General features: G+C 45.2%; 1 long non-coding RNA gene across 1 annotated transcript in view; it reads right to left on the bottom strand.

Moving 5' to 3' along the window:
• Positions 1-254: 254 nt before the first annotated feature.
• Positions 255-23,965, bottom strand: part of LOC123017272 — a 24,274-nt gene continuing 563 nt past the window's right edge. The window contains exons 2-3 of the long non-coding RNA XR_006413570.1: positions 5,422-5,424; positions 255-378 (exon numbers count right to left, since the gene is read on the bottom strand). This is a non-coding gene — a long non-coding RNA (uncharacterized LOC123017272). The remainder of the gene's footprint in view (positions 379-5,421; positions 5,425-23,965) is intronic.

Below are 23,965 nucleotides of genomic sequence, written 5' to 3'. Positions count from 1 at the left end.
ATTCCCAGGGAAGTGTTTGTGAAAAGTAAGCCATTCTGCAGAACCTGTGCTAGGCTTACATGGCAACCTATTAGGACTGATCGCCCATGGTGGGTTGCCATATTGTACATCGCTAACAGGTCCCCTCTGAGTCTCCTCCTCTCAAGGCTGAACAGACCCAGCTCCCTCAGTCTCACCTCATACAGCATCCCCTGCAAACCAGCTGTACTGATTCCAACCTTGCTATATCCCTCTTGTAATGTGGGGCCCAGAAATGAACATAGTACTCCAGTTGCAGGTGCAGCAGTCATATAGAGTGGTAGTAATACCTCTCTCAATCTAGAAGCCACTCTTCTGGCTATGCATGCAAGGGTGGCGTTGCCCTCTTGACTACCAAGTCTGTTTTTTTCTGATTATATAACTCTTTTTGGTGTGCGTGTCTTCCCAAATGTAAATACTGTCAGTACAGTTTTGGTAAGCACTTTTAAAGCAAAAAAAGAAATGGAACTCAAGGGAAAAAAAGTCCTGGATTGATCCCTGTCTTGTGTTTGGCTTGTGCTCAATTAGGGTTGCCAGTTTTTTTTTTTTTGGACAGATTTTTCAACTCGCAGGTATATGGCCGGTAGCCACAACATGATCCACAGGGAGTAGCTGTACTGTGTAAGGAGTCCCTTTTGGAGGTGGGAATCTGTAGGATTCCTTGGGCTGGGCTCTCCAGACTCTGGCCTCCTTTCTCACAACCATGAGTCTGGCTTCCTGGACAGTATGTCAAGTGTTCATGTGAATGCCCACCAGGAATCAGGGCTGCGCATAATGCTCAGCAAGCAGCATCCTTCTGTGCACATGTCCTGTGGCCCTTGGTAGTCCTTACATGTGCCACAGAAGAAGGTTGTCAGTAGCCCAACTGGGGTTTGGAAGGAATCCTTAGACTACTACTCAGCACAGCTGGGAATTTCCTCATTTCCTCATATTAAACAGTGGAGGGTGTTCACATATAACGCTGGTCCTCTAACATCTACACTGGCTACCAGTTGAAGTCCAGGCCCAATGTAAGGTGCTGGAAATGGCCAATAAAGCCACCTGCAGTCCCTTTAATGACCTATAAAGCCCTGAATGGCTTGGGTCCTGGATACCTGAAGGAGCACCTTCTCCCCATGTGCCCTCCCACCCCTTGAGATCTGAGTCAGGGGCCATCCTTGAAAGAGGTCAAGAGGGTGACTACCGGGAGGATGGCCTTCTCTGTGGTGGCACCCCAATTGTGGAGTACACTCTCCAGAGAGATCCACCTGGCGCCAAAACTTCTTTCCTTTCAGTGTCAGGTGAAAATCTTTTTATTCTCCCAGTATTTTAATTGTTAACTTGTTTTAGTTAGTGGGTTTATATTTTAACATTGGATGCTGGGCCAGTGTTATTCTTATTTCTGTTTTTAGGATTAATTTGCTGTAAACCGTCCCGAGATGTCTAAGTATGGGACTCTATAGAAAAGTTTTAAATAATATTTTGGATAGAAAGTGTCAGAATCCCGGAATCTCAATTTGAGAAGAGGGAATAAAACTCGGGTTCGTGGGAAAGACCAAGCGTCCAGACCATCTGAGGCTTTATTGTATTTACCCCAAGTTTCCCGCGGTGCTCACGATAATGCAGGCTGCATTACTGGGCAGGCAGAGGTGAACTCTTCTGCCAAGCTACAACACAACTAGAGGGTTTTTATACACTCCCACAGTCACATACACATTGATGACAGAATGCAGCGATTACAATAAGATTCTGAGGTCATCACATACAGAACAGATAAAGAAATGTCAGTCATTCACACAGTGACAATGAGATTACAATATTTCTAATTGCCTGTATTGACACCTTAGTTCAGTAGCTTGAACCCATCTCCAGGTCTGCTTGGACATGCAAATTCAAGCCACTGAAACTATGCATGAGCTCAAGACTCTTATCTAGAATCTAAACATTTTGAATTGGCCAGGGCACATGGAGCCTCTGGACTAGGAAGATACTTCCTTGAGTTCCAACAATGACTATTTACAATGTATATTTGGGCTAAAATGGTCTGTCTAGTGTATCCCACAGCTAAAGGTGAGAGAAAGGAGTGGGGGGATGCCATTTTAAACAGTGACAGCTTGGTTTTGAGAAGGAAGACAGGATTTGATCCCACAATGCAAAGGCACACAGGAGTAATGCTTTTCAGACAGGATTTACCCAAATTTTCCCAACAATCCCCCCTTTGTCACTAGCTTCGCTTTGTGACACAAACAAGTGAGTCAGTTTGGATAAATCCTGTTCCAAGGTTTTCCAAAAACCGCTTCCATCTCAAAACTAAACTAATGTGAGGAGAAAGTTATTTCATACAATGGAGAGTTGTGTATTTGCTGAGAGTTCAAAGGGTAGGAAAAATGGGAAACAATTGGAAAAGTAGCGGAAGAAAAAGAAAGAAAGTTCAAAAGACATGATATGCAACCCCAATGCTATTAGTCCTCCTGGGAAACTCCATGCTGATTTTGGCCCCGCTTTGGCTGCAAAGAACTCAGTGCCAGCCAGCTCTCACCTGCTACCTCACCTATTTCCAGTTTTGCCACTCAATTTTGAGGCTTGGTTCCTTTGCTCCGTAGGCCTCCTCTGACCCATTGCGGCCTTAGGCATTTCATCCTCGTCTGGGCTGAGGCCCTCACGGTGAGGACTATCCTGTTTTAGGCCACCACTCCTTCTGGTCAGCAAACTTGGTGCTTTGTAAGGTGGGAGCAGTGTGAGGTGAAGCAATGACATGATGTCCAGTTCTCTCGGTTGGCCTGGTTAGTTCTTTCCTTGTGGATGAAGCAATGGGGAAGGCAGAACACAGGAATGAATTCCCATCAGTCACTTCAGTTCCTGGAACCAGGGCATAGCATGGGACATGGAGGGCTTTTCCTTCCAGGGCTGTAGAGAAAGAGTCTTTTTTTCTTTTCTGAGGTGCCAGCGTGGCTTGTTTGGTTCCTGGAAGGGTGCAGCTCAAAAACAGGTTAATTAAGAGGAAAAAAGCTTTTACACTTCTCCACAGAAGCTAGTTGTAGACAGTAGCAGAGATCCACATGAGTTTGGAGAGAAACCTCAAGATGTAATAGTCTGTCCCTTCTTTAGCACAGTCTCAAGAAGAAAAAAATGCGGGTTGCTGAAATCAATCCAATCAATGTAAAAATGCACAAAAAATAAATCCTTTGTTGAACTGGTGTTGCATGAACCTGTTGCTTGCCTAGGCCAAAAACAAAGGTGCTTTCTGCTGGACAATCAGAACAGTTTTACACAGTTTCTTATTACAGGGATGATACTCTCCCACACGGATGCAAAATGCACCAACCCATTGTTAGCACAAACAAACCTTAAAATACAGACTGCTAGCATTTTTTTTATGCTACCCACACACATTTTTTTACAAACTGTAATAGCAGAGGTACAATCTCACCCTCACAAGAATAGACAGTATCTAATGCACACATGTTGCGGGAAACAGCATACGCCCTGTTAGCTTAGGAGCTTTAGGGGACAGTTTGCAGGACAGATAGAACCCACGGCTTGTCACGTTGCTCTCCCACCTTTCCGTCTCTTCTTAGCAGCTACTAGGGGCCACTTCCACAGGGACGTGTGTGGGGAAAAGTGAGACTCTGCACTTGCAGCCGCAGTAAGGCCCTGAAGGCCCTGAGTGGAAACCCCATCCAAACTTGTTGCTTTTTGCTCTACATGAAAATGGAGCCAATTCATCCCTCAAGGGAAAAGTAAGCCACAGCTCTTGAGCAAATCCTTAGGTGCAGAGTCAGACCATTTCTTGATCCACCATATAACCAATAATGACAACCAAGGAAACAATAAACCAGCAGCAAACCAATAATCCAATCTTAAAACAGATACTGAATAAAAAAGTTTTAACGTGTCTGAAAGCAAGATCAAGCAGGTGCCAGTGGCACCTCCCTTGAAAGGGAATTCCACAGGTGAGGTGTGATGACCCTCATATCAGTCTGCATGAGGAGACTGCCGCACCCCCACATGCAACCTGCTCATTTTCTTCCAGAGGCAAATTTCCCACGGGCAACAGCAACCTGGGATGCAGAGAAGAGAAAGCCTTTGCTACTCCTGCCTGTTCAGGACAGCACCCCTTTCTTCCTCTGGGAGATCACAGGGCACTTTAGGGCAAACAGGACCATAATTCAGCCAAAAAGAAAAACCAAGAAGAAAACGTTTTGTCAAAGTCAACAGGGAACAATTATCTCATGGAAGGATCTCAACAGAATGATAGTTTTGCTTTCAGAGGGAACACAAGCAATACAAATTAACTATAAGCATTCAAAGCTGATTGGATGCTCTACATCACTTGGAAAAAAAGCATAAGGGGAGACAACATTTTAACTGGGGAAGGTACATCTGTTTCCAGAGTGAGTAGCCCTCAACTCTGGACCCTGGTAATTTGAGAGACAGCTTATGTTTATGGAAAGAGTTTTGAGAACTTGCCATTCTAGCTGCCCACATCCTTGGGCTGGCAAATGGGTTCAGTCCCCAACAAACATTAGGCTACGCTACTGTAAGGAAAAAAAAACCTTTGTAGCACCATCAATACCAGTGATAGTAACAGCAGTATCACTATCATTGATATTGCAAAACATTGCAAAACAAAACTTTTCTGTTTAACACCAAAAAAGGGAAGAAGTAGCCTCACAGATTTAAAAGGAGACTCTTCCCATTGCGTGCACTTGCACACACGCACGCACACAGCCCAGAGTTTCATCCATTCATTCCCTCCCAAGTCTTCAGTTGTAGCATAGCTAATAGCAAAATGGCATACTCAGAATTCAGAACTTATACCCACACACGCACACACATAAGATCCAGATCCATGTTACATAGAAAAATAGAAGTTATTGGAGAGGGAAAACTCTTGATGGCTGATACAAATCACATGCTCAAAACATTGCTTTTTGGAAGGATTCCCTGCCTTAAAATTCCTAGTGACTCATTAAGTGCTTAAGGGTCTTTGTTTTAACCCAACCCTTCCCAGGCAGAATTTTCCTGAGGCAAAGCAAGCTTTTTTTGCATGCAAAGGACCTCAAATGCCTTACCTCAGTTACACAGCTTTTATTTATTTTTAAGACACCAAGGTTTCCTTTGAGAGCTTTCTAGAGACTCAGACTTTCTTTTGAGAACTAGTGCAAACCCCGCCTCCAATCTGTGGCTGGAAGCAGAGCTGCTCAAACTTCCCAAAGTACTTTGAACTTTGCACATGCTCAGAGGCTTTGTGTGCTGCTTCTGCAGTACTCACAAAGTGGTGGTATCTTCCTGCCAGAGCATCCCCCCTTTTTCTTGGCTCTGTGGGCTAAGCCCACAGAGTCAAGAAACCCAAATTTTCCAGCACAAATTCCTCCTAAATTCAGTTGGCCAGACCAAATCCCGGGAAGAGGCTGCAGTTACTGTCTCTTTAAATAATGGGAGTGCTCTTAGCAAGGTAGACTATTCCTCCTTGTTTTCTTGTCTTTGCTTCAAAAGGTACACACTCCTTCCCATATTTTTTCTTTCAGCAAAAAAAACACCAAACCACCATTCACCAAAACTCCCAAAATTCTCTCACATACCAAGCACCATGCACCCCCTGAATTACGGAATTCCTGTCCAATACATACTCATTCTCACATGGCATACACACAACATTCAGAAAAATAAAAGTCTTTTTGCTTTTCACTCAAGCCTCACATTCCAAACAGTTGCAAGTTCAACAGGGGGAGAGAAAAACCAACCAAGTTCCACTACTTTCCAGAAACCTCAACACATAAAAGAAAACCCTTCCTTTCTGCATCTTTGCCTCATTTCTTTCATTTCCACAATCCATTTGCTCACTTGCCTTTTACCTTCTACTTCTACAAAATTCCAATCCAAACCCCATGAAATCACAACCACACCACAGTGCTTTCCTGTTGCACTGTTTCCTCCTGAACAAACCTTCCTTCCTTCCCATGCCTTCCCTCACAAACATACTCCAGCAATATCTGACGAGGAATAGATTCCCTAAAGCCATTTAGCCTCCAGATACAGTTTCACCTCTCGATCCAAAGTACAATCCAAAACGATCCCAGAACCATAAACTACCCCCCAGGAACTTGCAAAGAAAGCATTTTCCATCTTTCATCTGCCCATCAGCATCCCCTCCTGGAATTTCAAATGCCATTACTTACTCCAACAAGAAGGATTTTTTTTTCCTACCTAGGAGGGCTGTAAGGTAGATGGAAGAAGCTGGAAAATTTGCAACAAGACATTAAACAGTGTTCCCGGTTTCTGACAAGGATCTGCATAAAAGTGTTTCTACATAACCCCTCTTTCATACAGGGCTTTCACACAGGATAAGCTTATTGAGGATGTCCAGAAGACTGGGTAGGACCTGTGTTAGCCCAACTTTAAGGGTCACACATTTCCTTACTTCCCAGTTCTGGCTCATATAGAAGGAATGGGGGAAGGAAAAATCTCACACACACACTTCCCTGATCATCGCCTTTTTCCCAGCCGGACTCAGCCATGCTTGGGCTCAGGTCCATGACCTCATGCATCTGTACCTCAAACAAAGCCAGGTTCACACATTCTCATCTCAGGGGCAAGAACACCCATCCACGCCCTTGCTTTCAACCATGCCTGAAGAGGACAAGATTGGTGCGGCTGCATGGGGGAGTTTCTATTTCCTGAGGAACCCCCAAAACCCGCTCTGAGCTATGCTAACCTCCCAGAAAGGGGAACACTTTAAATACAAACAGACAGGGCACAAAACACAGGCAGCAACAATGAACACAAGACTTCCACAAACAAAAACTTTGCACAGAAACCCAGTGCAAACATATACGCACACGTGTAGATCTTTCCTGGTGCACCAATACTATATTAAGCTAGCTTTTTCTTTTTCCCTTTTCTTTCCACCAGCTTGGACCAAAGCAAAACTTATTCCATTTCTTTAGATTGTATTTTCGCCAAATGCTTTTGCAAAAGGTGTAGCCCATTTCAAACAAGTTAGCCTTCTAGGGCCAATTTAGTTAGGTCTGACCATGCTGTTTTTAAAAAAATACCAAGCGCTTGCTTCCGCGGCAACCCCGCAAATGCCGCCCCCTGTAATTCACACCACCCTGCAATTTGCTGCAGAGGTAGTAAGCTCAGATCGAACTCCCTGCAAAAGGGGGAAGGTCGAACGAGCCCCCGGTGGCCATTTTAACTCGCAGCGTGCCCGAATCCGCAGGCACTCTGAATCCGGAAGCCCTTTTGGAAAAATCAGAAGTTATTCAAGAGGCATTGCAGAGGGGTAAGCGGAAGGGATTGGCGTTGACCCATCGTCCTGATCTGGAAAAAAATCTTTACAGGGAACAAGTATAGAGGAAAGAAAAACGAGACAGGAGACACTTTTTACAAAGAACAAAACGTTGGACAGACAGAGAGACAGCCGGCAAGCACACACACACAGCCAGAACAGAGCAGAATCGGCCAATACCGGAACTGGCAAGCGGCCAATACCGGAAGGGACCGCAGTAGCCGGGGCCAACGTCTTGTGCCCACGACCGGAAAGTAGCTTGTAGTGCTGCGTCCAGCCAAGCTGTTCTTTCCAACCCAGATCTGCAGATACCCAGACAGAAACAGAGACAGAGACAGAGGGCGGAAAGAAAGGAAAATCCGCCGTGCGCGCTTACCAATTCTCCTCTTCCAGCCAGACGTCCCACCGAACCGGGGTAAAAAGAAAAAGGCTAAAATCGCCTAAAAGGGCCCGGCCCTGGTTCGATGGAAGCCAGACCGCTGGTCTCTGGTCTTGCCGGGGTCTAGAATCTCGCTGGGGCCTCCAAATGTTGTACCCGCGGTGTTACAGACGAGGCCAGAGACCAGATGGTGAAGTAAAGAGGAGATTTATTCCTGCAGCAGGGACCACATTCATGGAGGAATGCGGTGCTTGAACAGAGTTGGAAGGAGATCTTTATACCTTCACAATCCGCTTTTGGCAAATGGGGAACAATACAATCAGTTTTTGACAAGAATGAGAACAATGGCGACAATGGGGAGTTACAGAATCACATAAGCAGTTGAGCAAGTGATATACAGAAGCAGATTTGGTTAGCAGTAAGTTTTATCTTTTAATTTACACCTTCTAAGCAATCTTTGCCCATTACGTCTTTGGTAAGCTTTTTCCATTTTCTGAGGGAATTCTCTGAGGCAGTTACTAGACATTTGAATGGGCTAGAGCTTAGGAGAGCTAAGCCTATCATGCATACCCTGAGACAGCTGATTATTCTAGTGTTTGGCTGTGTCATGCCTATCTGGAGCCTAGAGGAGTCATGCCTATCCTGAATGCCCTGAGAAAGCTGATAGGTATCTCTATTATGTCAGGATCCTCGGGAGTCAGGTACAACAGGGCTTTTCCTTCCAGGGCTGTAGAGAAAAGGAGTCTTTTCTGGGGTGCCAGCGTGGCTGTTTGGTTCTATAACTAAGTTATATTTGTGCCAATGCAATTGCACAACGGCTTTGAGAGCACAACTGCTTGTATGACGGTGGGAAGCAATCAGAGGAGCTCCATCCATGAGTTTCCAGAATGCCACTGGATATGGATCCTTGTGGGTAAGAGCAAATCGAGGGTGCGCAAGAGGCTGTCAGCCTCTGCAGGACCCCTTGTCTGGCAAGGGCAGCTTTCAGAGAAAACCAGGGAAGTGGAGTGTTCTGTCATGTGCTTTGGTGAGCATAGCTTTTCTTCTTCCCAGTGCTTCCTGTTGCTATGCTTATTTGTCTTCATTTCTTATGCATTTGATGATCCTATAACTTCCTAATGACTTAGTCAAGATGGAGATAGAACTAATAAAGGCTTTAATTGAAAACATTCATCTAATCACGCATAAGGTTGAAATCTACCTTATTCTTCTATTCCTTTATGGAGGGTACACTATTTAACAATTGCATGCAGTGGGATTTCAGACTTCCTGCCCTCAGGGAACCTGTGCTCAACTTGTTACAAGCATCCTTTTTCACATGGATGCTTGTTTGAGTGCACACTTTCAAAGATGCAGCCTTGATGGGATCTTTTCACCCTGAGCATCTTAAAAGGTAAGGGACCAAAAACACAGTTGTTTAACCCAGCAGGAATTAGTTGAAAGGAATTAAAAGGTACATACCACTGATCAGGCAGAGGAAAGCAGCATTTTATAGGGTTAAATGGTTTCAATTATTAAAAGCCGCTTCCCAGCAATGATTTAATGCAGTTGACTAGCAGGTGGGGAGAAGGAGGGGACACGGGGAGTTGAGCTTGTGAGCAAAAAGAAGTAGGTGGCAAATCATTCCTCTCCCTGAAGACACTGAAACCAAAGGAAGAGCTAGAACAAGGAGCAGGGAGAAGCTGGCTGGGTTCTTCAGCAAACCGGAGGCAGGAAGGAAAGGCAAGGGAGCGGGCCTGCTAAACGGATGCACTTGCTGATCAGAAGCAGGTAACGGAGAGGGTGTCAGCAGGCCATAACTGCAGTCTGGGGTGTGATGAAGTTAGAGTGACTCTGCTGCAGGGGAGAGAAGGGAAATGGAAGGAAGGAGTGGATCCTCTTTCTGGCGAAGATTCCTACTTACTGCGCTTTCCACATATGCCCCAAAACTGAGGTTAATTATTTGAACACAAACAGTGGCAAGCATCTTTGTCTCGGCTGGTTTATTGACATGAAGGGGTGTGCTCAACTTTCCATCTTCCCTTCCTCCCGGCTTAAAGAGGCAGGGGGAAAATGATAAGCAAGTTTACCTCCTGATGCTATGAGGCTGATGACGTGCAGCCTTAGTGTGGGTATCTGTGGAATGAGAGCAGGTGCTCAACTATTTGCAATGCTTTTGGAATAGGGGAGCATAAGCACACATCTGGAGCTTTGAATGGAGCATGTTCACAAGCGTGAGCCTCCCTCAATAGAACCAAAAGCTTCACATCATGTAGAGCACCTTTGGGGAATGCAACTGTTGGCTCTTCCTGTGAAGATTTAGATCACTCCCTCGGAGAGGCAGAGGTGGAGTAGCCACCTGGCCCAGGGGGGTCAGCTATCCAAAGGTCTGTGCTCACCAGGCTCTGGGAAGGAAACACACCTGCCTTGATATGCACTTCCCATGAGTAATGTTCTACTTGTGAACAAGGCTCTTCTTATGAGTAGGCTATTCCATAAATGGCCAGCAGGTGGGCCCTGTGTGGGCCCCTGAAGACTTAGGCTCAAAAGGTCGGAGTGTTCAGGCATGCTCAGGTCAGAGTCCTCGGGGACACACAGTCACATGGCACGGCCAGGGCTAGCCAGCCACTTCTTCACCGGTTTCTGGGGTGTCCAACTTTCCTGAGGTATCATTTATTTCTTGTGTCACCTCAGTGCCTAGAAATAACAAGTATGGAAGCTAAGGTAATTTCCCCTTGATTAGGTGGTACAGAGCATGGAATTCTCCTTGTCCAATTCTCTCAGATATACTGAACATCCTCTTTATTACCCTCCGAAAGACAGGAATAAATAACTGTAGGCTTACCTCTCTGGCAAGAGCCAGTTATTTTCCCCCATAGTACAGGAGGTGCTGAAGCACTCTTGCTGAGCCACCAAATCGAGCCACGAAGAGGTGCTTCAAGCGAGCACATCGCCCCCCCAGCATTCGTTGATAAGGCATTTTTGTTCTGTCGTATGGAACACTTTAACTACCTATTAGTCATAACTTCTACAATAAACCCACATCTTCTGCAAAAGTTTTTTTCCCTGTTTGCACAGCAGGATTTTCTCATAAAGTAAATTTAGCGTGGGAATCAGGGTCAGCTGGCAGTCAGGGCGAGGCACTGGGCGCCATGCTTCTCGGGCTGCTGAATGGATGCACCGAGCACCGCCTTGACGGACGGCGCAGCCTGGCCGTGGGGCACAACAGTCCAGGTGCAGCACTGCCTTTCTGCCTTTTAACCAGAAAGGCATGTGGGACAAAGCGCATTCTGAGGGGTGTGGTTGTGGTGGAGTGTGAAGAGGAGGTGCGGCAGAAGTTTCTGAGATTCGCTGATGATGGGCTGAGCTTCCAGCTAAATGCATCATGGTGGAGGCAGCGGGTGCGGCTTTGTTCGAGCTTTCCTGGAATTCAGAGCACTGAGGGAGGTCTAGTGCAATTCAGGCCATGCCACCTGAAGGATAGGAGAGTGAGCCGTGCTTTCTGTTTCTGCCTGGAAGCTCGTCTCACTTCCTTCTCAGTCCTGAACTTGAGCTTCTTGTTCTGTCTTCAAAGAGGAAAAGGGTGCACTTGTTCACAAAACTGTACATTTTGTAAAGCACAGATGCCATTTGGGTGCTTTGCTTTTGGTGACTACCGCATAAAAATGTAGCTTTGTGGTGTGGTGGCGGGGAGGAGCAGATGTTCAGAAGCAAAATCATCACCGGTGTACACTTTTGAATGCAATTACAATGCTCCTCTCAGTTGAGTTTGCAACTGGACCAAGTTTGCAGGAACACATTCTCCTACATCCCTACTCCGCACAGAAATAAGAAGAGGGGTAGAGATGTAGAAGAATGTAGAAGCAGGAACTGGGCCAGTGCAGGGTTGTGCTTAGCGCACCGGACTGGGGACCTAGGAGATCTGGGTTCTAGTTCCCGCATGACCATGAAGCTCCCTCAGTGATTCTTAGCCTCAACCACCTCACAGAGTTCCTGGGAGGAATGCGTGCAGTGGAGGAGAACTGGGCAAACTACCTCGGGTTCCTCACAAGAGGGAACAGCAGGCTTTCTAGGTACATGGTACGTGCAACTATTAGTGGATCATGGAGCCATCTCTGTTCCTTGAGGGTGAACTATTTCTGACTTCTGGCCGTGTCGTTGATGAGGGGGAAGGCCCTGTGGACCCACTCATGTCCAGAAGTGGCACTGTTGCCTGCCCCAGGTCCCACGCAGCCTCCGCTTGACCACCAATCACTCGCTCCGTGCCTTGCTGGCACTGCCTCATCGATGCTGAGCGCAATCTGCTCATGTAACAGAGTATCCCCTGTAGAAATCACTTACAGCCAGAGGTACATGTTAGAGCAGATAAATGGCTCACCCCTGCCAACCCCCCAGCCCTTAAAGGTATCCATTGACGAGCAAGCCCACTTACAGAAGGCACGGTGGCTGTGCAAGGCAAATCAGGACCCCACTGCTTCATGGATATTGGTAAGCCCTGAGCCGTGTGCCCCGAAACTTGCATGGAGGGCCACAAAAGCCATTCCTGTGTGCTAGTCATGCAAAGGCAAGAAGTCTTGGGATTGAAACAAAGCAATGCATAGCGCTGGAACACCGGAGAGCTGCCCACAAAAAACCGTCTGGAAAAGAAAATCCACAATTCTTTCTTTCAGAGGCAGGTTTAAAAATAAACAGACCTTGCTGCGGACTGCTTTCCCTAATCTGGTCTCTTCTGTCACCCAGAGGAAGGTCCTAAAAACTACAGTGCTTAGTACATTTCATAGTTGTTTTTAGGTCTGAGCTTTTTCTCCCCTTTTCAGACCCTGAAGCTATTAACAACATCCTGGAACAATTCCACCAGTAAAATAACAATGTTTAAAACCTTTTTCCCCAGAGAGGTTTTCTGCTGCAGCTTTTCTTAGCTAAAACATTTGCTGCTCTCTGCATGAAACTTTATACCTTCTAACATCTGCTCTGGGGCTGTTCTTTCTGTTAGCTTCCATTTAAACTCCACATGTGTCCTGTGGTTTTAGGAGGGCGCTGACAGAATCCTTCCAGCCACTGCTGCAAACTTGGCAAATTAATGTACATCGCCAATGGCAACATTGTACAGTGCTCTTCTGCTAACTGGTCTTTTGATCTTAAATCCTTGCTTTAATTACACTCAAAATGATGACCCAACACAGAATAACTGAATGGCAGATGTTGCTAAACATCTGAGCAAAGGTTGGAGCTCGGCTGTCTTGTGTGGAAACCCAAGCCAGCACTACTGTGTGTCCTGATGGGAAATACTGGTACTTTGGCACTGTGCACCTCCCGTCCCTGGCACAGCTATCCCCTTTCGGAGCTGGCCCGAGGCATGTTGCATCCCAGAGTGCAGGACATGAAATAATGGGCTCACATTACAGGAAGCAATTCCTGACTGTTAGGACAGGATGGCAATGGAACCAGTGACCCAGGGAGGCTGTGGACTCTTCCACACTGGAGCCATTCAAGATGCAGCCCTCCGAGAGGGATGGCTTAATATGGAGCCCTGCCCTGAGCAGGGGGTTGGACCTGGCGGTCTTCTTGGCCATCCCGCTGGGCTGTTCTAGGATGGTCATAGAGAGGCGAGGAACAAGCTGGAATCCCTGCCCTATCCATGCCCAAAAGCTGACTAGATGGCCGTTGTCTCTGGTGCCTGGTGATGAGACGCTGTCCCTCATCACCCCAGAAGTCTTGCTTAGGGACCCAGGGCTGGTGAGGTGACACACAACTCTGTCCTATACCTCCTTCCGGCCACCCTCCAGTATTTGCTCACGGGCAAATGTCTCACTGTGCTGACTCAAGGGACGGTGTAGCGAGTGGGACTATCTCTTGCTCACTGCAGACTGTCCAGGCCAGTTTGTCTGACGCAGGGGGCGAGGGGTGGGCGAGGGCTTTGCTTCAAGGTTAGCTAGTGAAGTTTCTCGGGCAGGGCGTGAGAACCAGTCTGCTTTGCAAGGATTGGGAGGGTTTCAGGAGGAAGGGGACCATATAGAACACCCAGTCCACAACTTAGTAAGGGGGCAGCAGGAGAAAAGAGCTGCCCAGAGTGTCTCTAGCACTCCTGCTAGCTTGCCCTCCCGTGAGTGGCAACCCAGGGGTGGAGTATCGGCATTTGTCTGAAAGGGGGGGAAGAGAGGGGAGATTTCTAGTTTGGGTTGAACTAGTTTGGAGATGCTTCTGCCTCAGCTTCAGTGGACGGCTATTCAGAGTTCATACTGTTCTGGTACTTTTTAGATTTCAATAGAATGTCTGTAACTAGTCAAAAACTAGTTTGAAAATTTTTTAAGATGGTCAGGTTTGATAAGCAGGTGGAAAGTGGGAAGGGACCAGGTCATGGCAGGCCAGTCCTGTGAAGCAGGCTGTGGGGAGCTGCTTGGCTGCCCCTCCGTGGGCTAAGCAGGCTTGCTTATCCATCTCTTTGGGCGCTTTATGAGCAGCCGTGGTGGATGCTTGACAGGCAAGTAGTGGCACCGAGTAACTGCACAGCCCCAGTCCAAGCCACAAGAGCAGAACAGCTGGGCTCCAAAAGCAGGGTGTCCTTTGCAAGGCTCCAAATTCCAAATTGCAGAATGAGCTGGAAGTTTAAGGGTGCCATCCAAGCAATTGCTCATTAGCCCTTGAGCAGATGATTCCAAGAATCCAGTGCAGACCAGGAGAAGCGGTGAGGGTTAGGGTCTCTCTGCCTCCCCAGGCACCTTGCTCTGCATTTCTTCCAGACAGCTGATTTTGGCCATCTTGCTTCAGAAGGGGAGGGAAGAAGGCTGGAGCACTGTGCAGATCAGATCCCCTCCCCTCCCACTGAATGCCTTTTTATGCCCTCTCTGAGGTCGGGGGTGGGGGCAGCTGGGGCAGTTCTTTCAATGCCGGCTCTGCCATGAGGGGAAGGAGAGTGCAGATTCCCTGCTCCGAGATCACAACTCTTTTTATGACATAGGATAGATTCTCAGATCCAGCCTTATGCCCCCCAGATGCCTTCCAAGGGCCACAGGATTCCACCTTAAATTAATGACTTAACAGTTGAGGCAAGCTGACAGTCATGCCACCTTCCCTTCACTCTCTTCTTCCAGTATAAACAACCATTCACTTGACCTTTAACATAACATTTATTTTTGAGCTGGCCTTTGTAAGCCTTCAATGGATTTTTGTTTTTCATTGAATGATGCATGTGCCTCCTGACCTGCATTTTTCACTAAATCTCTGCTTCGCTTCTTGTACAAGATGCTGGGAATATTCTGTTTTCTAGGTATGGATAGATCAGACAGGTCTCTTGCAATTTTACAGGCAGTCATTAATAAATCCCTTCTGCACCCTTTCTGCATCAATCTGTTCTAGACAGATAGATAGATATAGGTGTACATTACATCCATTTTTTGATATGTAGATACATATTCAAATACAGGGAATTTTGAAAGCATGTTTTCACAGAATCTGCTGGTTAAGTGGACTTTATCCTAAAGCCTTCCATGTTATTCCATCACAGTACTAGTGCAAAATCCTATGATTCATGCACAGAGGATTCAGTTGTACTAAGACAAGGATTTGCACATATTTCCTTGTTGTTATTTTTTTAATGTGGAAAACATGGCCCATCTCAGAAGCAGAAGTCAGTGGGAAAACACCTGACCCAGCATGTTTCTGATCATCAGACTGGAAGCAGGCGGGATGTCCATCAAGCTCATATGAGCCAGATTCCCCTGCATCAGCACATACCCGTTTAGAACACATTTCTCCCCTAGTTTGCAGCCTCTGCTATAAATGGAATTGCGTGCAGGTCCCCCACAAGTTTTTCCATCAGTCCACAAAGGGATTCAGATTTTGGAACAATGCTCAGGAGAAAACAAACAGAGCCGCTATTGTGTGTGTGCGCATATAACAACCATTTATCCAATCCGGTGTGGTGGATCGTGGGATCATAGTGACACAGGCCCTGCCCTCAACTAGTGCTAGTCTTCATCTTTTTTAAGGAAAGGCAGGAAACTGTGTTCTGCACCAGTATCACATCTAATGATGCCGCCTGTGCCTTGAGGTTGGCATACACAAGTCCTGCATGTCTTGGAAATCTTGCTTGCTGTGGAATCCATGTGCCCGATTCACAGAAGTCTGCATTCATTTGCATCTGTTGCAGAGTTTCTCAACATCCCTAGCCCTGACTTGAACCAACAAAATATGAACATTTTGGTAATAAAAACATATTCATGAAAATATTATTCACTTTTCCCTGTGCCAGTGTTGCCTGTGTAGCTGAATAATCAAGCAGCCAAATTTTGCTCTCTTTGCACATGTGTCTTCCTAACATCCCTTAGTTATTGTAGGACATAGAAATCCGGTACTTGCCAATCCAAGAAGGGTGCACTATGAGTATAATGCTATGACACACAGTCTGGAGAAGGAATATCACAGGGCCTATTTTAATGTGCAGCTGGATTTATTTCATGCAGGTTTTTTTTACCCTGCTTCTGCACAGTTTCTAATAGAAAACTTTTTTTAAAATTGTTTTCTACTTAAAAACTCTGGGAGGTGCTCACTCTTTTGGAACATGAGAGGCTGCTCTGGATTCTTGTGTAGTTGAAAACAATGCTTATAAGGAAAAAAAAAACCCAAAAAAACAACAGCAGTGTTGGGTAGCCAGTATACCGAACTGGCTATGAACTTCCGGAGCATATGCAGAGCTCTTAAAAGTTGTTTGTCGTGTACACTGTTTCAGGGCAGTGATGAGATTCTGAATGGGTAAGAAGGCGAGGACAACAGGAAAGCACAAAAACGTAATGCAGAAACATTGAGAAATCATTATAGAGATTAGGAAAAACATCATGACACTGGAAGACTTGAGTAGCAGATAACAAATAAAACAATCAGGACTTACAGAAAGCTGACAGGTTTTAATGTTTTGTTTTTTTACAATCAGACATACAAATGTCCTTAAGACAAAGCATGAGCTGGGTAGGAATTTTTACATTGCAAAAGAAGCAAAGCTGCCTGAGTTAGAAACATTGTTTTAATTCTGTTTTGGCTGGGCAATCAGGAGCTGAAAGTGAGTGGATCATTCACATATCTTGGGGCTGTTTTTCCTTCCTCCCCCCCACCCCGAGGAAGGAACTAGAAAGGTAAAACCCTGCAGATGAGGGGTGGGTGGAGAGAAGACAGATGAGGCTCTCCATTTTTAGCATATAAAACTTATAATTTTAATTAGGGCAACTGCAACACATGCATGCTCACATGTAGAGATACTGCAAAAATCATGAGGGCCTTTGTCTGCACTTATAATGTTTAATATGTAAGTCGGCCACCCAATCTTTGCATATTTTAGTCACCGTGGAGCTGCAGTACTCACACACTGCCTTGAATACAAAGGGGGAAAATGTTTGACCTTTGCTTCAGCCAAAGTATTCCTTGTACTCACAACAGTGGCCTTAATGAATCAAAGGATGTGGCCATGTCTCAAAGGTCACAATTTGCATAGAGGCATATGAAGTAGACCACACTATGCATTGTTTTCCTTACTTGTAAAGAAAACTCACAAACAGCATGTGATGTTGCTTTTATTGGCTCTGGCCGTAGGTTTTCTGAGGGACCTGCAGGCTACTCGAAGGGTAGCAAGTGTTACAGGGACTAAATTGACCTTGAAATTGATTTCTTTATTTTATGAGTTTCTTTCTTCCCTTGCAATGTGAAAATATTTGCATGGCAATAGATGGAGGACTCCATTAAATAAATTGCTGAGAAGTGAGATGATTCAGAGGGAATAATATAGAGCCCACACAAAGATTTCTTAGCCTCAGGGATACACTGACTCTCAACATCTGGGAGCAAAAGGTCCGCATTCATTCCCTCCTGCAGAGACAGATGCATGGCCAGCAGTGGCTATGGTCCAATCTAAGCATTAACCGAGCAGTGCATTGCAGTGCTCCTAATTCCAGCCTGTAGGATTATTGATTTATTTGAGAATTCATATGATTTATTCATATGAGAATTTACATCATGCTTTTCTAGTGACCCAGCACCACTTGGAGCATCTCACAGCAATTCAAAAATGGTGGTGCAATGTATGATCATACGGTCAGTAACACAAAATGCTAATTATATGGTGAAAGGTATAAAAATGCCAAGATTGGTCAGTGTTCTGCCTCCTTTGCTCAAAGACAGGTTTTTATTTTCCTAATTATAATAAAATGTTTGATGATTGAATATTCAGAAAGCTTGTTGATTCCTCTAGAGGTGAATGAGGATTATTTATTTTATTTATTTATTAGAACATTTCTATGCCACCCCTTGCCGAAGCCTTGGGGCGGCTTACAACACAATAAAATACAATAAAATACAAAAATAACAATATAAAATTAAAATTAACACTATAAAATAAATATAAAATATAAAAGAAGTCATGTATTCAAATAAACATTCCACCTTGTGTGTTGTGTGTCTCCCAGATTTGTACATTTTAAACACACTGCACAAGTGTACACTGCATCCATGAAAACAAGACATGGGTTTGCACATTCATAGTTGTGGGATATAATGGTGTAATTGTACTTACATGCAGGTGCAGAGAGCATTTAACTCAGTGCACAGGAAGCAAGAAGATGGGAGAAGCACCATGTCCATGGCTCTCAAGGCTGTTTTTGGGGGCATGGGCTGAGAGAATCATATTGCTGGACAATACTTGAAAGACAGTTCAGGAAATCCAGAGTCAGTGTGATCCCAGGAAATGATCCCTTGGCCTCTGCTTGAAGATCTGTGAGAACTAAAATTTCTCTGCGTGATTGCTTCCAGTGCCCATTTTCCTCCTGCTCCAAAATGGAGGCCATGAAAGGAGGCAGAAATAGTCTGCCTGGCTATGGGAATTGTGGCAATTACCTACTCAGAGTGAGGGCAGGAAGTATTTGCCTTGGTCTGAACCAGCTTTCTGATATTCTTACATATCATATCCCACCAAATGGCACACTGCCCCTATGATGGCTTAGGGATGTGTGAGGGATATGTCTGGACATCCAATGGCTTTTCCCAGCTCAGCCCCTAAACTGGTATCAATTCGATCAAGTGTAAATAGGCCAGAATTGGCTCAAGTTTGCTTTAAAAAAACCCTCAGAAAATTTGTGCTAATGGCAAAGCCTGAAAATCATGCAAAACCGTTGTCATTGTCTATCACATCTGGTCTGGCATTGGCACTGTAGGTTTCTAATAAGGTTATGTCATTTGCACCCATCAAATTGACAATCAAAAATATATTTTTCAGGCTCTTTAATTTGCTCAAAGCTTAAAATCCATCAACAGCCTCATTCATAATATTGGTGGGGAGTGACTAAAAAAAAATAACAAAATAATACTGAAAGATGTTTCTAAGATATGCACAAATCCTGTAACCCTAGTAGAAAACTGTATTACTGATGCCAAATGAGAAAATTTTTGATGGGTGCTTTGTGAAGGAGGGATACAGGGAGAAGATTAAATTGACAAGGGCATTTACCAAGGCCCCGAGCACCATCTGGGGTTACATATCAGGCTTGCAAATGCGATAAAATATTTAAAACAATACAAACCCATTCACTCAAAGTTGATGATTCAGACTCCATTTGTGCCAAAACTGCTATCTGTGAGAATTGCCATTTGTATAAAGTTGTACAAAATAGTATCAAGTTGTATCAAAGTTCAATGCTTCTTCACCATTGCAACCAGTAGAATATTGTGCCACTTGGTTTTTGATTGTTTTGTTGTGGGTTTGGGAAAGTTGTGGGAGGACGTTGGCTCAGCCATAGGCCCTCCACGCACACGAATGCGAGCTGCTTCTTCATCTCCTTCTTTCTCCTCTCTTGACTCCAGGGCTATAAATCCGGTGTGATGGAGCTGGCTTCCAGTGCTAGGAACATTCCTCAAGGTCCAGTAAGTTGAAACCTTTGCTGAATGGATTAGATTTCAAAACTGCTTTTTTGCATTCCTCTTGGTTTGTGACTCTTTGATCTTCAATCAAATGCAAGCTTCTTCCCTTTGTAGCACCTTGCGATGGAACCCACACCTCTCAAGAAGTGTGTTAGAGTTTGCTAAATGCTCTGAAAGGCTTGAATGTATGGCATTAGCAGACTTGCGATTTGCTTGTCAGACAGAATGAAATGGCTGCAAAGCACTGCAGCTTGAGTTCATTAATGAGCCCAGCAAATCTGTCTTGTATGTGAATAGCTGCCATGCCCTCCAAGTTGATGATCACAGAATGGAGTGTGTGCTACCTCTGCAAACCAAGGAAGGACACCTGGGGGATGCTTGGCAGTGTTTTCCACAAGTCTGTTTATTTATCTGAAGATATGCCCATTTAAAAAGAAAAAACCCCGAAGCATCTTGCAGCAGAATATAAAACCAGGCAATATTATGTATTGCCTTTAGATAATGTAATACCATTGCTGGGCATTCTACTTTTTTGTCATGGGTCGAGGCTTTGCTTTTTGGAAATTAGGGAAGGAGCTCTAGGTCCAGTCCATGTATACAGATATGTTTGTCCCACACGGCTAGGGTAAACCACGCCTGCAAATAGTTTGCCAAAAGCCATGAATCGGAGTCGGATGCAATTTTTAATGAAGGCTTTCACAGGTTAAACCAATGAGTCTTCAGATACTCCATGCCTTGTGTGCACTTGGTCTTTTTCCATTCAGCCTTGACTGGGATTGGATCATTCAACCGCTTCCCAGCTGTGGGTGTGACTGGATCACCCAGGTCCCTCCTGATGCAGTCAGTGCTCAGCAGGATCAGCAGCCTAACCAGGGCTTTTCTGGTTTAATCCCTGGAATGCCCTCAGATCACACCTCTCCATTCATATATTTATATCCTCATATGGTGTGGGCTTAGGTGGACTCCGAGGAATGCTGAAGGACAGGAGAGCCTGGAGAAATGTCTGTGGGGCCGTGAGGGGGCGGGCACAACTTTGCCACTGAACAAAAATACTTGCATTCTCATATATGCTCAAATGCAGGATATGGACTGAGTTCAAGATGGAGCATTCTTGGAAGTTCACACTTTTTAAATTGTTGGAGGAAGCAGTCCTATGGCTTCTGGACCCTAGCTGTAAGGGCCATGGGTAGTTCAGATTTCCAGCTTCAAGGCTGGAGACAGTGCTCCCTCCTCCCTTTGTCTCATTGCAGCTGTTGTGGAAAGAACCGTGCAGACTGCTCTTGAAGGCTGGGCATTCCATCTTGGAGGGGGGCTTAAGTCTTCTTTTGGGGAGGACTGGAGGCAATTGGAGCAGCTAAGACACAAGGTAACTTGCAGCTGTTCCAGCCTCCCCCTCCCTCTGCAATGCCCAGTTGGCTGGCAAAAACGACCATCTAGGGAAAATGCCAGGCAGCAGAATGGGGAGGTGATCCTCACCTGCACCACCCCTCCTGTTCTGCAGGCTGGGGTCTTATGGGCATCTCAGTAAGGTTGCTCCCGTGTCCTTTTGGTAGCCGCAGTACAGAGGAAGAGGAATGGAAAGGAGGGCAAGTCCTGGCCTGTTTTCAGGGCAGGAGTCGGATATTATTTTCTGCTGCACCAGGTCATTGACAGAATCACTTGGTGTTGCATGGGATGAGAAGGGAAAGGAAGGGAAGGGACTCATGCTAAGGCTTTCATGTTTTTCTGTTGTGTGTGATAGATTAGCCCAGAGGAAGCCTGAGAACTGCTGGGTGATGAGCACAGTCCCCTGGCAGAGGCAGAATATTTCTTTCCTTTTCTTATCTGAGGCTCCTACGTAGCACCAGCTTTTTAAATAATAACACATCTCATCAAGATGGCTTGCATTTCTAACAAAAAGCTAAGGTTGCATTTGGATGGCTGAGGATCTTTTACTGAAGGGCAACATGTTTTATGTGAACCTATGTGGTTTGAAGATGTAAGCACTACAGGCGTCAATAAAATTCAGTCCCGGGTGACTATGTGTCAGATATTCAGCTTTTCCCCTACATTTAATGACAATATTTTACTAGTGGCTTGTGTTTGTTGGTTTGTGTGTTTTAGGATGGGGTTTTAATGAGCATGTTGGTTCCCTTAAGTAAAAATAAAGGAAATACAGCTATCTTTTCTCCTTAGGTGTTGGCTAAGGGGCATATCCAACATCCCATCACCATGCTTGAGCCACACAGCAAATACAGGGACAGCAATTTGTGATGAGTTGAATGTTCTTGGTGTTTTCTGCTAATGCAGACTGCTTCTATAGGTTGCATGACCTTTCCAAACTGCGTCGTTTTTCATTCCATTTGCTGGATTCCTCATGGATTCTTCCCAGTTACTACTCTAATGAGGTGAGGCTTCACCTAGGAGAACCGTATTTACCATGCAGTGTGGAGGACTCATAGAATGGTAGAGTTGGAAGGGGTCATGAAGGCCAAGGGTCCAACCCCCTGCTGGTGCAGGACACATTTATTTATTTATTTATTTTAAACATTTTTATGCCACCTCCATCGCAACAAAGCCTCGGGGCGGCTCACAACAGAAACAAAATAATACATAAATACATAAATAATAATATAACAATAAAAAAATTATTTAAAAACTCCCAGTGCATCTCGGCTAAAAATTTAAAATCCAATAAATACAAATAATTTAACAATTAAAAGAAGTTTTAAATAAAAAGGTCTTAGCCTAGTGCCGAAAAACAAATAACGACGGCGCCAGGCGGACCTCTCTGGGGAGCGCATTCCATAGATGGGGCGCCACCGCAGAGAAGGCCCTCCTCCGGGTACTCACCCTCCTAATATCATTCACAGAGGGTTCCCAGAGAAGGGCATCTGTTGCTGATCTCAAGGGGCGGGAGATCATACTTAGATGACTTCATTTTCTCTCCCTTGAATCTCCCAGTAATCAGCTTCATGGGGTAATCCTGCATTCTAATATTAGGGGGGCAGGAAAGAGAGAGAGAGACCCCCTCCCACAATCACCTTTGCAGCTCACAATTGGCGCCAGCCAGTCTAGAGAAATCTGGGTTTGATGGGCCAGCGGTTGATGTAAATCAGATGTGCAGTTCAGTGCAGCAGAATGGAATGATACTTCTGAAAAATTAAGATTCTTCTTCTTCATCATCATCATTTTTATTATTTCAAGGAAAAACCCCGAGGAATAAGCATTCAGTAATGGTACCCTGAACGTGCAGCTGCTCACCCACCTCATTTTGCCACACTCTGTACAAAGTAGCGAGCACACACCTGTATGTGCAACTCTTGCTTGAATTTCCTTCCTAGCATTCAGCAGGGACCATCCTCCAGGCAAAAACTGAGTGAGTGGAACGGGGCTGCCAGGCTCATGGGAGAGGAGAAAGTGCAGGGCCAGTTTAAATCAGGCAGATTCGCAGCAAAGCCACACAAAATGAAAATAATGCCTTTCCCCATGATTCAGACCTACTTCATCTGGCTTTTAATGAAATTGGCACCCTTATCAGTGCTTGAAACGCAACTTGTGCATTATGCTGTAGCTCTTGTAACTGTGATATTCATAAACAACTGGTCGAAGAGAAAAGAAAAGGGAATAGTTGATATGGAATGGCTTCAAGATTGCCATTTTAAGAGGTGGTCAGCAGGTCAGACTAGTTCTATATTGGCCAAAACTGTGATGTCCATGATGAATGAAGAGAGGGAGAGCTATAAACAAAAGTGCTTCTGGAATTCTTTTTAGAAAGATTATAGCAGGAGTGGGGAATAACTTCAGGAATTTCATCCAATCTTGATATTATTCTAACAAACAGAGATGACGTGGTGGATACAGTGAACTGAATTCTTGATTTTGAAGGGAACAAAAGCTTAGTATATCCAAATAGGTACTCTGGATTTTGAGAAAACCAATTTTAATAAACTCGGGATAATGATCAGTAAGATCAAATGAAATGGAATCCAAGACAGATGGGAATTTTTAAAGAAGAAAATTCTCAATTACAAATAATGCCAACAAGAAAAAAAGGCAAAAGATGGCAGAAGAAGCCAATGTGTCTTTACCTAAAGCTTAAAAGGCAAAGGTAAAGGTTTCCACTTGACATTAAGTCATAGAAACATAGAAACAGAGCGAGTCAGAAAGGATCTCCCGGGCCATCTAGTCTGACCTCCAGCACCAGCCGGCTCCGCTCACAACATGCCTACCATGTGGACGTCCAGCCTATCCTTGAACACCCGCACCGATGGGGCCTCAACGACCTCTCGTGGAAGCCCATTCCACACCCTCGGGGTCCTGAATGTCAGGAAGTGCTTCCTGGCATCCAAATGGAACCTTGGCTCCCTGAGCTTTTCTCTGTTGGAGCGCGTCCTGCCTTCCTCTGCAGGGGAGAACAGGTCTCTACCCACCTCCGT

The sequence above is a fragment of the Varanus komodoensis genome, unplaced genomic scaffold (assembly GCF_004798865.1).
Source record: "Varanus komodoensis strain SLA01 unplaced genomic scaffold, ASM479886v1 scaffold90, whole genome shotgun sequence".
In the NCBI taxonomy this organism is placed as follows: Eukaryota; Metazoa; Chordata; class Lepidosauria; order Squamata; family Varanidae; genus Varanus; species Varanus komodoensis.
This window is presented reverse-complemented; position numbering and strand designations above follow the sequence as displayed.